Source organism: Arachis hypogaea, chromosome 19 (assembly GCF_003086295.3).
Source record: "Arachis hypogaea cultivar Tifrunner chromosome 19, arahy.Tifrunner.gnm2.J5K5, whole genome shotgun sequence".
In the NCBI taxonomy this organism is placed as follows: Eukaryota; Viridiplantae; Streptophyta; class Magnoliopsida; order Fabales; family Fabaceae; genus Arachis; species Arachis hypogaea.
In genome coordinates this window covers 112,835,568-112,851,047 of record NC_092054.1, presented here as the reverse complement: position 1 = coordinate 112,851,047, position 15,480 = coordinate 112,835,568, and the positions used below count along the sequence as shown (strand labels likewise).

The following is a 15,480-nucleotide window of genomic DNA, read 5'->3' as shown; positions in this document are numbered from 1 at the left end:
ATTTTAATATATTGACTGTGTAAACTACACAGTCGTCTAATCATATTCTTTTTTTTTGAATGACCATTCACACAGTCAATGTAAAAGGTAATTATTTTTGCTAATATGTTATTACGTAATTGGATATATGTGTAAAATTATTTTACACTGATATTACATCAAAATTAAATTCTATCTAATAAACATAATAATATTATAAATGTATTATTATGCTGCCCTAAATTTAATCGAAATTTATATCTTAAATTAATAGAGCTAGTTATAGATGTAATTTAGTTGAGTTAGTTAATAATTAATTTTTTTGGCTATTAATAATCTTTTAAGTAGTTTTGAAGTATATATTTTTTGGATTTAGATCTTCTAAAGTTTGAATTTTATGTTAGAGAGTAAAATGTGATTTCTCACCATTGATTTCATAAGTGGGACCAAGAATAAATATTAAAGAAAAATTATTCAAAGTTAGAAGATCACACTTTACTCTCTAAAGTAAAATTCAAACTTTAAAGGATCCAAATCTATATTTTTTAGTGCCCTACTAGAATTTTGATTAGTTTTTTTGAGAAATCAGTGTCTAGTATGTGTGAAGATTCAACCTTTTTTCCGTACTGTTAACATAAGCAATCTGAAATATAACATCTAAGGAGGTTCGAAAGGTTAAAAACCTTGAATTTCTTGGACTAATGGAGGAAAAAATCGTGCCTCTTAGAAAGGAAGATGTGCGGCTAGAGATTGAGAACTACACATGGAGTCTTGTAGGAAGGCTCAAGGCAGATAGGGGTTTTAGCTGAAAATAACAGAGGATGCATTCAATGCAATATGTAACCACCCTAAGGGATTATGTGTGAAATCTCATGGTAACAATGTCTTTCAATTTTTCTTTGCGAACGAGGCAAACATGATTAGAGTGAAGAGAGGTTTTCCATAGCTTGTCAAGCAATTCATGATCCATTTAAAGTGGTGGATACAACCATGAAGATGAATGAAGAGGATTATATCCGCTTTCTAATTTGGATACAACTGTGGGTTATGCTAGAATTTTTTAAAACCAAAGAGGTTGCAAGGAAGATAGGTGAGGGGTTGGGAGAGGCCATTGAGGTAGATACATTCATGTTAAGGGGTAAGGAGGATCATATTATGAAGGTAAGTGTTAACTTGGATATCACTAGAACTTTGAGGCAAACAATTAAAATCTCTAGTCCTGACAGATTTAGTTTTGAAGTCACGCTAAAGTATGAAAGGAAAAGAGCCTATTGTTGTTTTGTTGTTTCATAGGACACGAAACTAGAAACTACAATAGCTTCTTAGAGGCAACCTCTAATCAACAGGGAGGGGAAGAGTAGAGGATTAGAAAGAAAATGCCAACCTAATATAAAAAAGAGAGAAACAAGACTAGTATACTCAGAAAAGAAACCCACAGCAGTCAACTTTCTAAAAAAATTTTCACAATTATTATTTAATGACTCAACAGGAACAACCACTAGCCATCCAAACCAAAACCTATTACCTCAAACCATCCATTTATCCTTACACCAAAACAACTCTTAAATATCTAATACATAAAAATAACTCCCAAATAGCCAATACATACAACCAACTTGACCATTCTCCAATTATCCTACCCGAGAATAACTTATTGGATGAATACAATCATGAGGTACTCTCATTATGGGAAATGAGAGATTTTCAAATTAGAAGTAACTAGAAGCTTGCTGGATGATGCAACAAAAAATCAAAAATTAAAATATGTAGTAAGAAGAATGAAGGTAAAGGAGTCTTGTTCTAATTCAGAATTGACTAGTGCTAAAGGGGAGAAGGGTGCAATCCCAAATTTGGCACTCCCTAATGCCACAAAGATGCTTATATAAAATTGCCAAGGTTTGCAAAAATTCATGGTAGTTCATAATATAAAAGGATAAAAAAAATTTTTATTCTTCCGAGGTGATGTTCTTATGCGAGACCAAACAACAACCCTTGATTATGGAAAGACATTTGAAACTGTGTGGTTGTACGAATTTCTTTCATGTAGAACTGGTTGGATTAGTATAAGCTAAGGACTAATAACCCTGGTTTGGCAAGAGGGATGAAAATAAAGGTTATAAGAGAAGGAGAGTTCTGTTTAGTATTTTCTATTCAAGATTTAGAGAAGCAAATTAGATGGAAAGTGATTGGAGTCCACCTTTATAGTGTAGACTACATTAGAAAAATCAAAATGAGGTACTACTTGGTATTACTAGAGGTTTTGGTTATAGACACATGATTATTAGGGACTTTAACACCATTTCAACAACTTGTGAAAAAGCAATATGTAGAGAAAAATTTCACAATCAACTAAAACTTTCAAGACTTTATTAACAAGGGACAACTAGTTGTGATGGATTATATAGGAGGTAAATTTACTTGGTAGAATCAAAGCTATCAAGATCGAACTATCAGGCAGAGATTAGATAGGGTTCCCTCACTAAAACCGAAAAAGGAGTACACAATGGCTACCATAAGACATTTGAAGGATAGAAGGTAAGATCTTAAGCACCTATTGATTGTGCTAACTCTGTCACTCATAAAGGAAAGAAAATATTCATGTTTTAAGAAAGATGGTGTGGGATGGATAAAATAGACGAAATAGTGAAAGATGTTTCGAAGATGATTGTGACTGGCTCATCCATGTTCAGATTATTCAAAAAACTTAAAAGATGCAAACATGAAATTGTGAAATGGCATTCCTCAAAGGCAACCAATTCAAAAAAGAAATTCTAAGATTAGAAGTCATATTAGGTACTGCCAAAGAACACCCCTCTTTTTAGATAAGTACTAAATTCTAAAAGTTGAAGATGAACTAACTAAAGCTTACTTGAATGATTAATAATTTTGAAAAGAGAAATCTAAGACTAATCAGCTAAGGTGTGGAGACTAAAACACCTGATTTTTTTACTTAAAAACTAAGCTAAAAACTATGGAGGAATAAAATATGAAAGATGGAGGACAATAAATGCCAATTAGTCCACCATTCTTGAAATAACAGTGGGCTACACATAGAGGTACTTTGAAGAACTTTTTCATGTAGTGAACACACAGGACACGTCTCTACTATTGGAAGGAACAAGGAGTAAATTAACATCAGAGATAAACCGAAGTCTCATTAGACCAGTTGTTAAAGAGGAGATTAAAAAAAAATATTTTTTATAAATGCTGAGACAACCTAGGAGAAGATAGATCCACAACCAAATTTACCAATTCTATTGGAGTATAATTAAAGTAAATGCGTGCCAGGCAGTAAAGAATTTCTTTGGAGGAAGTAGAATCCTTAATAGGGTGTTTGGAACCCTAAAATTCAATTTTAATAGGAATTGAATTAAATTCCATTGTTTGAAATAAAATCAAATTATTTAGTTTAGATGGAATTCGTAACACTCTACCACATAAAGCGTTATGTCTAGGTCATAAATTACGGGTGGTGAGGCGTTACGATCTCTAAAAACAAAATACATACATATACATATGAAGAGTAGTTTAATTAGGAGCCTTGAAATAAAAGTCACACAAAATTAAGACTAGACAAAAATGTCATATTCGAAAAGAGTTAAGCGTAAAAGAAACAGATAAGTGCGTATAGAAATATAAGATACACATAATATAGAATGCCAAAGATACAACTAGCAAGCTCCAAATTCGACTTGCAAAGTAAAATGTAACACTTCAAATTTTTAAAAATTAAATAATTAGTTGTTTATGAGTTATTATATTATATTAAAATTCTATTTTTAAGGAAACTATTTTTAATAAAAATAATTAAATAAAATTTTAAAATTTTTAAAGTATAATTTAATTATGATTTATTTTATTAATTTAAATTATTTATTAAAAACTGTTTTAATAGACAAAATTTAAATTAATTTTTATAAATATTATTATTATTATTATCATTATTATTGTTATTATTACTATTATTATTATATTATCATTATTATTATTACTTATTATCATTATTATATCATTATCCTTCTTCCATTTATTTTCCTTGGCCGAATGCCATCAGGGAAAGGAAGAAACAAAGCTAAAGAAATAAAAGGAAGAAAGCTAACGTGGCTAATGTATACATATACATATATATAATGTGACACATACCTCATTAATCATCACCCTTATGTCATTTTATTCCTTTACTTCACCGAACCAAAAAGGAAGAAACTAAGGGAAAGAAGTGACCAAAAGGAAAAAGAAAAAAAAGACCGTGGGTGAGGAAGGGAGAAAGCGTGAAAACCTCTAACTTTTGGGCTTCGATTTATTGAGATTCGTAACTTTAATAAAAAATCTAATCCAATAAAAATGTTAGTATCTTCTTTTTCTATATGTTGGTGATATTTTTGTTCGATGGAAGCTGACGGTGACGTAATTTCTCTTTTCTTTGAGTTCGGTCAATTGAAGTTTTAGGAAATACAGACAATTTCTGACGTTCTTTTTTTCGGCAGCTCGGTTAAAAAGCTTCTCCGGAGTCTCGAGTATTTGATTTCATACAGAGGTAGGGTTTGATAACTTTATAATAATTAAATATGAATTTAATAAGTGAATATTGATTTGGTTGATTATTATTTGAGTTTAAATGAGTTTATGTTGAATTATTGTTATTGCTTGTGATTTGTTGGTTTGACTATGAGAAACAGCTAAACTAAAATTATTTTGATAATTTTGGGACTGTTGTGATGTGGTATTTTGAGGAAATTGAAGAGATTTGGTGGTTGAAAGATTAAATTAAAAGCTGTGAAAAATCGGTAACTGAAAAACTCGAAAACGGATTAAAATACAATTAATATTTTGAAAAGGAAGGATTAAAAGTCTCAGTTTTGGAATAAGAGGAAGATTAATATTAAACTTTATTTTTGAAGGGTAACATTGTATCTGTATATAAAAATTGAGGTACAATTTGTAATTATATAAGTTTTCAAGTATTTTAGGTAATAAATAAAGTACAAAAAATAAAAATGGGTATTTTATAAAAATTCAGGTTATTTTTATAAATATGAAATTAAATGAGTGTTCGAATATAATTTTATAAAATATTAAGGTTAAAAATAAATTATTAAAAAGTTCGTGATTCAAAAAATAATTAATAAAATAATATTTTATAATCTAAGTTTTAAGAATATATATATAAAAGTTTATAAAATAATATTTTATTAATAACTTTCTATATATATATATATATTATTTATTTACCATTTAAATTATTCTATTTATATTATTTTTAATATTTTATTACGAATATTAATTAGTAGAGATATTATTAATATTATTATAAGTCAAAGAAGAGTAAACAGAATGATCTTAAAAGTTTTAGAGAATGCAGACTTAATTAAAGTATTTTATAATTCTTTTTCATAAGACACTTAGGAAAAGGCGAGAGAATAATGCAGAGATAAATTATATTATGGAATGATAGGAAAGAAAAGAAGAAGAAAGAAAAGAAAGGAAAGAATAATATTAAAGAAACCTCTGCCACAGGAGAGAAGAGAGTAAAGACTAAAAGAACTAAAAGAATCCCTACCAAAAGAGGGCAGAGCACAGAAAAGAAAGAAAGAAAGAACGAAAAGAAAATGAGATAAGTAGAGATATGGTGGTGAGTCCACCGAGATTTGCTTTCCAGAGATACATCAGCCACTCCAGGGGATGATCGCACCTGTAAGACAGAGGTTGCTTACAGAGGTTATCAATACATATATTGGCTAGAGAGAGCCTCACCTGTAAGACTGAGGTTGCTTACAGAGGTTATGTTTGCATATATCGGCTCGAGAGAATCGCACCTGTAAGACAGAGGTTGGTTACTGAGGTTATGGCATTGGAAGCCAAACTCAGACAAAGGTTGCTGAGTTAAGTGGAAATATAATTCAATAAATAATAAAGAATAAATGAATTAAAAGAATAAAAGAAACTAAAGAACTTCTGCCACAGAAGAGCAGAGAACAATGATTAAAAGAATTTGATGAACGTCTGCCACAGTAGAGCAGATAAAAAAAGGTATTAATTAAAAGAATCTCTGCCGCAGTAGAGTAGAGAGCAAAGATTGAAAAGAAATTGAGTGCTGTTTGGGCCTTAGTGCCAAGTGTCTAGTGGGATGGCGATGCGTAACGCTCACTTGATACTATAGGGACGACTTAGTGAGGACTGCGATACATAATGCTCATTGGAGACCGAAAGGAAGGTTCTCCCACGAGGACGGCGATGCGTAACACTCATGGAGGGGACGTTAGCTGAGATAAAGATGGCAGTACAAAACTCTTATCTCAAGACCAAGTCAGAAATCGGGCAACAAACCAACACATGAGCTCACGACATGTATAGGACTAGGCATGCATCATACTTGTTTGCATATATTTGTTTGTGATTGTGTTTTCTATGGTTGTGTGTGCTTGTGATTGGATTCTATGTTCTGTAATTACTGAGTTGGACAATACTTTGTTACTGCTGTTATTGACTGGGAACATTGATGAGTCCATATATGAAGTTAAATTTTAGCTTAAATTTGACGGATTTCATCATAAAAACTCACACTTAATCACCAAAATAGCATACTTTTGTGAATTTCTCCCTAATTTGGACCTAAATATGAAAACATGCATTTTTGTATTTAAATTGATCATTTTAATTTCACTTTTATTCTATTCGATGCCGTGATATGTTTTGTGAGTGATTTCAGGTCCTAAAGGCATGAATGGTTTGGTAGAAGTGGAGGGAAGCATGCAAAAAGGGAGAACACATGAAGAAAACAAAGGAGAAGCACACAATCAAGTGTGCATATGCACAACCTTCAGTGCGTACGCACAAGTACAGCAATCAGCAAGTGTGCGTATGCACAACCCTCTATGCGTACGCACAAATGGCAAAATCAACAAGTGTGTGTACGCACACATCTCTGCGTACACATAGGTCCTAGTACGTGACTTCATTAATGAAGCACGTAACTCGCGATTTTTGGGGTTCTTTGGCCCAATTTTGGAAGGCTGGAGGCTGAATTGAAGTGCTATATGAAGGGGACATCAACACATATCAAGGATTAGCTTAGAATTAGTTTTAAAGAGCTCATTTTAGATAAAAAATGCATTAGGAGTTGGAGTAGTGTAGATAGAAAATTCTCTCTTAAGATTTACTTAAATTTTCATTGTAGCATTTTATAGTTTCAAGTTTGATCTTGGATTTTGCTTATCTCATTGTAAGTACTCTTTAATTTCCTCTTTAATTTCACTACTCTTGTTGCATTTTTCTATGGTTCAAGTTATTTTGTTAATATATGAAATTTTGGTTTCTTGAAGTTTTGATTGATGAATTTAATGTTTTATGTTTTATATATGCTTGATTGAATGTTTATTGTTGATTTTGTGAATAGTTTGATTATAGTTTTTATTTTCCTTTGCAATTTCCTATGTTTTGGTTTTATGCCCACCAAGTGTTTGTCAAAATGCCACTTGGTAATTTTGAGTATCTTTTCACAACTTGGTTTGGAAATTGAGTTGAGTAATAATGTCCAACATTTAGTGGTAACTCTTGGGTAGTTAGTTGACTCTTGTTTCCATTGACGCTAGCTTTTTACTAAGAAATTAGTAAGTTAGCTAGGACTTATGGATTAAGGTCAATTATGCTTGCTTGACTTACTCCTCGATGCTAGGGGTTGACGAAGCGAGATTGACTCATCATAGTGGCCATAGTTGTGGTTATCACGATGATAGGATTCCTTAATTCTCATTCCCAAGTCAAGGCTCTTTTATGCATTTATAGCATTTTCACTAGTTTTGACCTTATCTTCTTTTCAATTGCATTAATTTCCTTTTTGATCATTTGTTAGTTCTTTTATTTCTTAGTTCTTTTAATCTTTCGTTCCTTAATTGCAAACCCCCTTTTCCTCACAACCAAGAGTGTGAAATCTTAATTGCATTGTTCGAGGGAAACGACTCGAGGTTTAATTACTCTCGGTTAATTTTATTTGGAAATTAAACTTTGATTGGGAGGATCCATTGTCAGTTCGGACTATACTATCAATGGAATTGTTTTGTCTCAATTCCGAATTGGCATAATCCTCATCTATCAAGTTTTTGGCGCCGTTGTCGGAGAATGCAATTGGTGTCATATTTTTTGTTTGTTGTGAATATGTGCATAGTGTAAATAGCTTACTTTTTTGGTTATTTGGTTGTTTTCATTAATACTTAGGTGTTTATTTTTCTTGTTTATTGATGTCTTTTGCTTTTATTTTCTATTTTCTCTATGAATTATCACCCTTGTTGCTTGGAGCTTGGTTGTAATTATATTGTAGGGTGTGATGGATTCAAATTGGGATTGCATCATGGAGTGGGAGAATCAATTGAGGGAGGAACCAATTGCGTATGAGCAATACTCATGGCAACCACCTCCCCCATGCTACAACGAGCCAAACTCCCTCCAATGTGCATACCAATACCAAAGATATGAACGGTACCCCATACACAACCATCAACCATCAAAACTTCAAGCACCACACCATCCACCTTCATGGAATCCAAATAATTATACACCTTGCCACCAACCATATGAACCATCACCTCTTTATACACTACATCAATACCCTTACCCACATAACTCACCTTCCAACCATACAATCTTTCTCCCAACCATTGAACCTTCTTTCTCACCCAAAGATGAAGTTCTCCAACCCTTGTCCCAAGAACAACAAGACCTTCAAACTTTTCTCCAAGAGTAACAAGAATTTCGGAAGAAGCAAGGGGAGTTCATGGTAACCATAGCCGAAGCAGTGAACTGCTTAGCCCTACTACACTCAAGCAATCAAGACATCCTCCTTGAGAAATGTGGAAAATCAACTAAGGAATGTAGTGAGGAGGAGAATATGGAGTCTAAGGTAGAAGGAGTGGAGCTAAAGCTTGATTCACAAGAGGAGGAAGGTAAAACAATTGAACCCAAAAAGGTGAATGGAGAATTGAGAGAATTTGATCAAGAAGTGGATTCCATCATCCATGATTTTTTGTCCACCTTGGTCAATTTCCTCAATGATCTTGAAGAACCCTTCTCTTTTGAGTTTGAGAGAGATATGGAAGTAGACCTCACACAACCTCCTAAGCTTGGATTGAATGATAGTAGAGAAAACTTAGAGGAGGTTGGTGAGGAAGAGCTAGAAAAGGGTGGTAAGGAAGAGGTGGTCACCAAAGAAGTGAAGGTATTCATGCAAGAGCCCAAAAGATCAATTCCATTCCAAAGGCAATTTGAGTGGATAACAATATCCTCAATGAACTTCATCGGCCCACATCAATTTGCTATCTTGGAGACGAATCACCAACTTAAGGTGCTTCTTAGAGTGTTAAATGGTGAAGAAATGGGTGTTGGTTGCCAAAGAAATTCAAGGTATAAGTGGTAGAAGGTCCAATTAGGAGGATCCCAAGATATAATTGGATGCTTTAAAGGTGATTTGAAAGGTTGTCCATCCAAGAGCAAGAATAAAAATCAACAAGAGGATGACCGGAAAACTAGAGTTTGGGATCCCAGAGGAGTTTTGAAGAGCAAACATGGGTGGCGACTCAAGGATGAGTGGAAGCATAAGCCACCATGACACAAGCTTCATTCAAAAAAGTCCAACTTAAGGACTTTAAACCAAAGTGCTAGGTGGGAGACACCCCACTATGGTAATATCCTTCTAACATTTCTCTTATTTTAGCTTTTGCTTATTGAATTTTGTCTTTTTAGTTAGCTAAGTTTGATTGAATTCTTGGCTTAATTTAATTGCATTTTGGTGTTTATTAGGTAATCTTAGTGGAATAATATGTTTTTGGGGTTTTAATATGTTTTGGAGTTTGAAAAACTATTTTGGATGTCATGTTTGGTGCCTTAGAGGCATTAATATTGTTGCAGAAACAGGACAGTGTGCGTATGCATACACCTGTACCCACGCACACTTTTTCCAGATTTTGACATCTGTGTGTACGCACACTGATAAACCCTATTTTTAAGGTCTATCTTGTGCTTAATTAAGTGGATTTTATCCACTTTTCTCACACTTATTCATAGAATTCGCATGTTTTACATTTTCCTTCCTAATTTTGTGCTATGATTGAAAACATGCTTCTTTGGCCTTAAATTTGCTATGTTTAATCATCTCTTATTGCCATTCGATGCTGTGATATGTTTGTTAAGTATTTTCAGGGTTTATAGGGCAGGAATGGCTTAGAGGATGGAAAGGAAGCATGCAAAAGTGGAAGGAATACAAGAAATTGAAGGAATTGCTAAGCTGTCAAGCCTGACCTCTTCATACTAAATCGATCATAACTTGAGCTACAGAGGTCCGAATGAGCGGTTCCAGTTACATTGGAAAGCTAACATCCGGGGCTTCAAAATGATATGCAATTTGCCATAGTTTCCATGCAGTTAGGCTACGTGTACGCGTGAATGACGCGTATGCGTGACCTTGTGAAAGTTCAGCGACGCGTACGCGTAGGCGACGCGTACGCGTGACAGAGCCACGTGCTGCACATATTAGAAAATGCTGGAGCGATTTCTGGGCTCCTTTTGGCCCAGTTTCAAGCCCGAAAAACATAGAATAGAGGCTGCAGAGTGGGAGAATCAACCATACAACTTTCATTCACATAATTTTAGGTTTAGATGTAGTTTTCTAGAGAGAGACTCTCTCCTCTCTCTAGGTTTTAGGGTTCTTAGTTTTATTCCTTCTCAATTTCTGAATTTTTATCTTATTTTCTACTTAGTTCTCTTCTACTTTTATTTGTTCTAGCATTCTAGTTTATTTATTTCCCTTATTGATCACTTTATGTTCCCAATTTAGTTTATGAATCTCATGTTAGATTTGATTTTCCTTTTTAATACAATTCGAGGTATTTCATGTTTCTTGCTTCTTCCTTTATTTGTTATCATTGATGCTTGCAATTGTTGGTTTTAGATTTTACATTCTCTATTATTTTTCTATGCTTTTATTTTGCGCCCACTAAGTGTTTGATGAAATGCTTGGTTGGATTTTAAATTAGCTTTTTATGTTCTTAGCTAAGATTGAGTAATTAAAGACTATTGGATTGTCAAAGTCTCTTTTTGGTTGGTGATTGAAACTTGCTAGTTGGCTTGAGCTTCACTAACTCTAGTCTTTGATTAGGACTTGTGAACTTAAGTTGATTTTCTCACTTGACTTACCTTCAATTGTTAGAGGTTAACTAAGTGATAGCAAAAGGCAATTACCATCACAAGTGACTATGATAATGGGGATAGGAATTCCAATTATCAATCCTTGCTAAGATTTTTCTTAATTATTATTTTATTTCCTTGTTATTTACATTATTTGTTCCTTATTTCAAAACCCAAAAAGATACAATCTCATAACCAATTATAAGTACACTTCCCTGCAATTCCTTGAGAGACGACCCGAGGTTTAATACTTTGGTTTATTTTTATTGGGTTTGCTTTAGTGACAAAAAAATTAAATTTGATTGAGGTTTAATTGTCGGTTTAGATCTATACTTACAACGCACTTATTTTTGTGAAATTCTTTACCGACGATTTTCCCCCATCACACACTCATCAGCACCCCTTCTGTTGGGAGCATTCGCACATGCTTGTACGCGCGAACCCCAAAGTTTTTTGCCCTTGTGCATACGCATAGAACTTGTGCGTACGCACACATGATCCTTTTTCCCTGTTGAAAAAAAAAACTTTCTGTGTGTGTGCACAGCCCTGTGCGCACGCACACTCTGTAGCACCCTTCCTACTGGGAGCGCTCGCACACCCTTGTGTGTGTGCATCCCCTGTTTTCTCACCTTTTGTGCATACGCACGGACCTGTGTGCGTATGCACAGGCATCGATCTGGGCAGCAATAGAAACAGAACCCAGTTATGCTAGAGCACCTCCCAGCCCCACCCATCCCTTCTTCCGGCGACCCGACCGCCACCGGCGATGCCAATGCCGTGCCGCGTGCCGCCTTTCTTCTTCCTTCCCTTTCCTTCTTCTTTCTTCTTCTTCTTATCTTTTTACTCCTCTTTGTTTTGTTTATTTGCTTGTTTAATTTTTGTTTTCTTTATTTAACTTTGGTAATCTAGCTTGATTTTTACTTAATTGTTTGTTTGTTGAATTGCAAGTGTTTAATTTCTGATTTATGGGTTGTTGATGTTCGAATTTTGTCTTGAAATTGTTGAATATGTGCACTGCATATCATGTGTTCAATAAAATGCCCGAATGAACTTTTAATTTAATGCATGTGTTGTAGCTACCATATGTGTTAGACTATATCCTTGTGTGGCATTTTAATCAAGAATTGTGCACTTTTGAATGATCATTATATTATTGTGGATTGAATTTCAATAATGTACTTGTTTATTGCTTGAATTGCTAGCACCAAATTGATATGGAAATTGACATTTGTCCCTCATTTGGTGATATTTTGAATAAGTGCATATTGAATTTAGTAAATTGAATTGCTTATTCATCTTGGTTTTCAAAATCAATATAATCACATCACAAGGTCCTTGTTTCTTGTTAATGCTCTGCATTTGTTTGAGTTGACTTGACTTGATTCTTATCAAACTTGTCACCTTTTTGTAACAAAGACTTTATCCATGTGATTATTTCATTGTTCTTAAGGATGAATAAGTAGTTTTTTTTTTCATCATTAAATTGGTTATTGTGTGTTGTGCTATTTTATATCAATCTTGTGCTTCTACTTGCACAATTTCAATATCCAATATTTCCTAAATTCAATTCACTCGTGTTGTAATTGCCTAAGCTTGCTTGAGTCTAATTGATGCTTATCTATTGCTTGCAACTTAGGTCGTTTAATTGAGGAACTCATGCTTAATTTTTGATTGTGTGGTTGCCGTTTGAACCGGCCAATGTGGGTGTTCTAACCGTGCACATTTAGAACACATACATTGTCTTTTATCATACCACACCACTATGCAAACTTCCTCAATTAAATGTTTGTTTGTTTTCTTTTGGCTCTAAGTATAGATTGTATTTGCTTCACCCTTTGTCTTTTTTGTGCTACTTGCCCTATGTTTCCTAATTATACTCTATTCATTCTTTTTGAGGATGAATGAACGATTGGACTTTCTGCCGGTAAAAATTTTTTATAAAATTAATAGCGTTGTAAGTATAGTTTCTAAACCAACAGAGAATCCTTTCGTACAAAAGTTTGGTTGTCACAAGTAACAAAACCCAATAAAATTTATAACCGAAGTATTTAAACCTCGGGTCGTCTTCTCAAGGAATTGCAGGGAAGTATGATTTATTATTGGTTATGGAAAAGGTAGAAATTTGGGTTTTTGAAATAGGAAAAAGGAAAATAAATTGGCAGGAAGTTAAATCTTAATTATCATAAAAACCATTGTAAGGTATGAGAATTGGAAATCCCATCCTAGTTATCCTTATCAGGTGTGATGAGAATTGTTTATCGCTCCCACTTAGTTAACCCTTACTAAATAAAGGAAAGTTAAGTTGATTAATCAATTTGATCATCAAGTCCTAGTCAACTCCTGTGGAAAGACTAGCTTTAGAGCGATCCAAATTAATCAGTAATTCCCAAATCTCAATCAACTGTTGAGTTTGACAACTCAAGTATTACCAATTACTTAACCAAAGCAAAGGGGAATAAATCTAAATTAAATTAAAAGGATTAATAACATAAATTCGAAGAAAGCAATCTTAAATCTGAAATACCTCAATATGCATTAAATAGAATATTCAAATCTAACATGAAAAGGTTCATAAGCCAATTTGGCAACATAAGTCAAATACAAATAAAAGCATTAGAATAAATAAAAGTAGAAGAGAAATATAAATTAAAGGAACATTGAACCTGGAATGAAGAGAAGTAGCCTAATCATAATAGAAATCCTAAATCCTAATCCTAATCCTAATCCTAAATCCTAAGAGAGAGGAGAGAGCCTCTCTCTCTCTAAAACTACATCTAAAACCTAAAATTATGTATATGAATGTTGTATGAATTGTTCTTTTTTATGAATGGGTTGATTCTCCCACTTTATAGCCTCTATTCTGTATTTTCTGGGTCAAGAACTGGGCCAAAAACAGCCCAGAAATCGCTGGTTGCGATTTCTAATACGCTGATTTCCGCAGATGCGACGCGTGTGCGTGATGCACGCGTCCACGTCATCTATTCTCAAGGCAACTATAGTTAATTATATATCATTTCGAAGCCCCGGACGTTAGCTTTCCAACGCAACTAAAATTGCGTCATTTGGACCTCTGTAGCTCAAGTTATGACCGTTTGAGTGCAAAGAGGTCAGGCTGGACATCTTAGCAATTTCTTCAATTTCTTGTATTCCTTCCACTTTTGCATGCTTCCTTTCCATCCTCTCAGCCATTCCTGCCCTGTAATCTCTGAAAACACTTAACACACATATTAAGGCATCTAATGGTAATAAGAGAGGATTTAATATTAGCAAATATAAGGCCAAAGAAGCATGTTTTCAATCATAGCACAAGATTAGGAAGGAAAATGTAAAACCATGCAATTAGTATGAATAAGTGTGCAAAGACTTGATAAAAACCACTCAATTGAGCACAAGATAAACCATAAAATAGTGGTTTATCAACCTCCCCACACTTAAATATTAGCATGTCCTCATGCTAAGTTCAAGAGAAGTTATAAGAGAGTGAAGAGGAATGGTAGAATGTATGAAATGCAACCTATGTATATGAATGCAACTACATGCTAAGATGTTTCTACCTACTTGGTCAAAGTAAATAAATCTTCCAAGAACAGACATGAACTGGATTTCACTAATTCAAATCACAAAATAAAGTACAAGTAAGCTTGCAGAAGAAAATAGCTCATGAAAGCCGGGAACAAAGAATCGAGAGCATCGAACCCTCACTGGAAGTATATGCACTCTAATCGCTCAGGTGTTTAAGGTTCGATCTCTCAATTCTCTACTAACCTTGCTTTCTAAGACTTGCTCTTCATCTAACAATCAACAAAAATTTGATGCACAGATACACATATCAAGAGGTCTTTTAAGGGTTGTAATGGGGTTAGGGTCAAGGTAGGATTGTATTTGGCCAAGTGGACTAAAATTTGAATCCTTAATTAACTTAAACTTTCCACCTAACTTTAGACAATCCATGTAATCATAATACAACATCTAACTATCCATTAACCATGTTTTTCACATATTCATGCATTCTAATTTCAAGTACAGTACATATGCATTGCTTTCACCACTTACTTTGGGGCATTTTGTCCCCTTTTATTTATTTGCTCTTTTTCTTTTTTTTTCTTCTCTTTTTTTTATTTTTTTATTTATTTTATTTTATTATTATTATTTTTTATATTATATATATATATATATTTTTTTTTCTTTTGTTTTTCTCAATGCATATGATTAAATTATTGAATGCATGAACATGTCCTAAACATTTCTTTCACATTTTCAGAAAATTTTAATATACTCAATTCTCAAACCAAATGTTTCCGAAACCAACTTCTCCACACTTAATTC

The 15,480-nt window shown here is 33.6% G+C and overlaps 1 pseudogene; it reads right to left on the bottom strand.

The window, feature by feature from the left end:
- Positions 1 to 8,324: 8,324 nt before the first annotated feature.
- LOC140182315 (uncharacterized) overlaps positions 8,325 to 15,480 on the bottom strand; it is a 30,642-nt pseudogene continuing 23,486 nt past the window's right edge.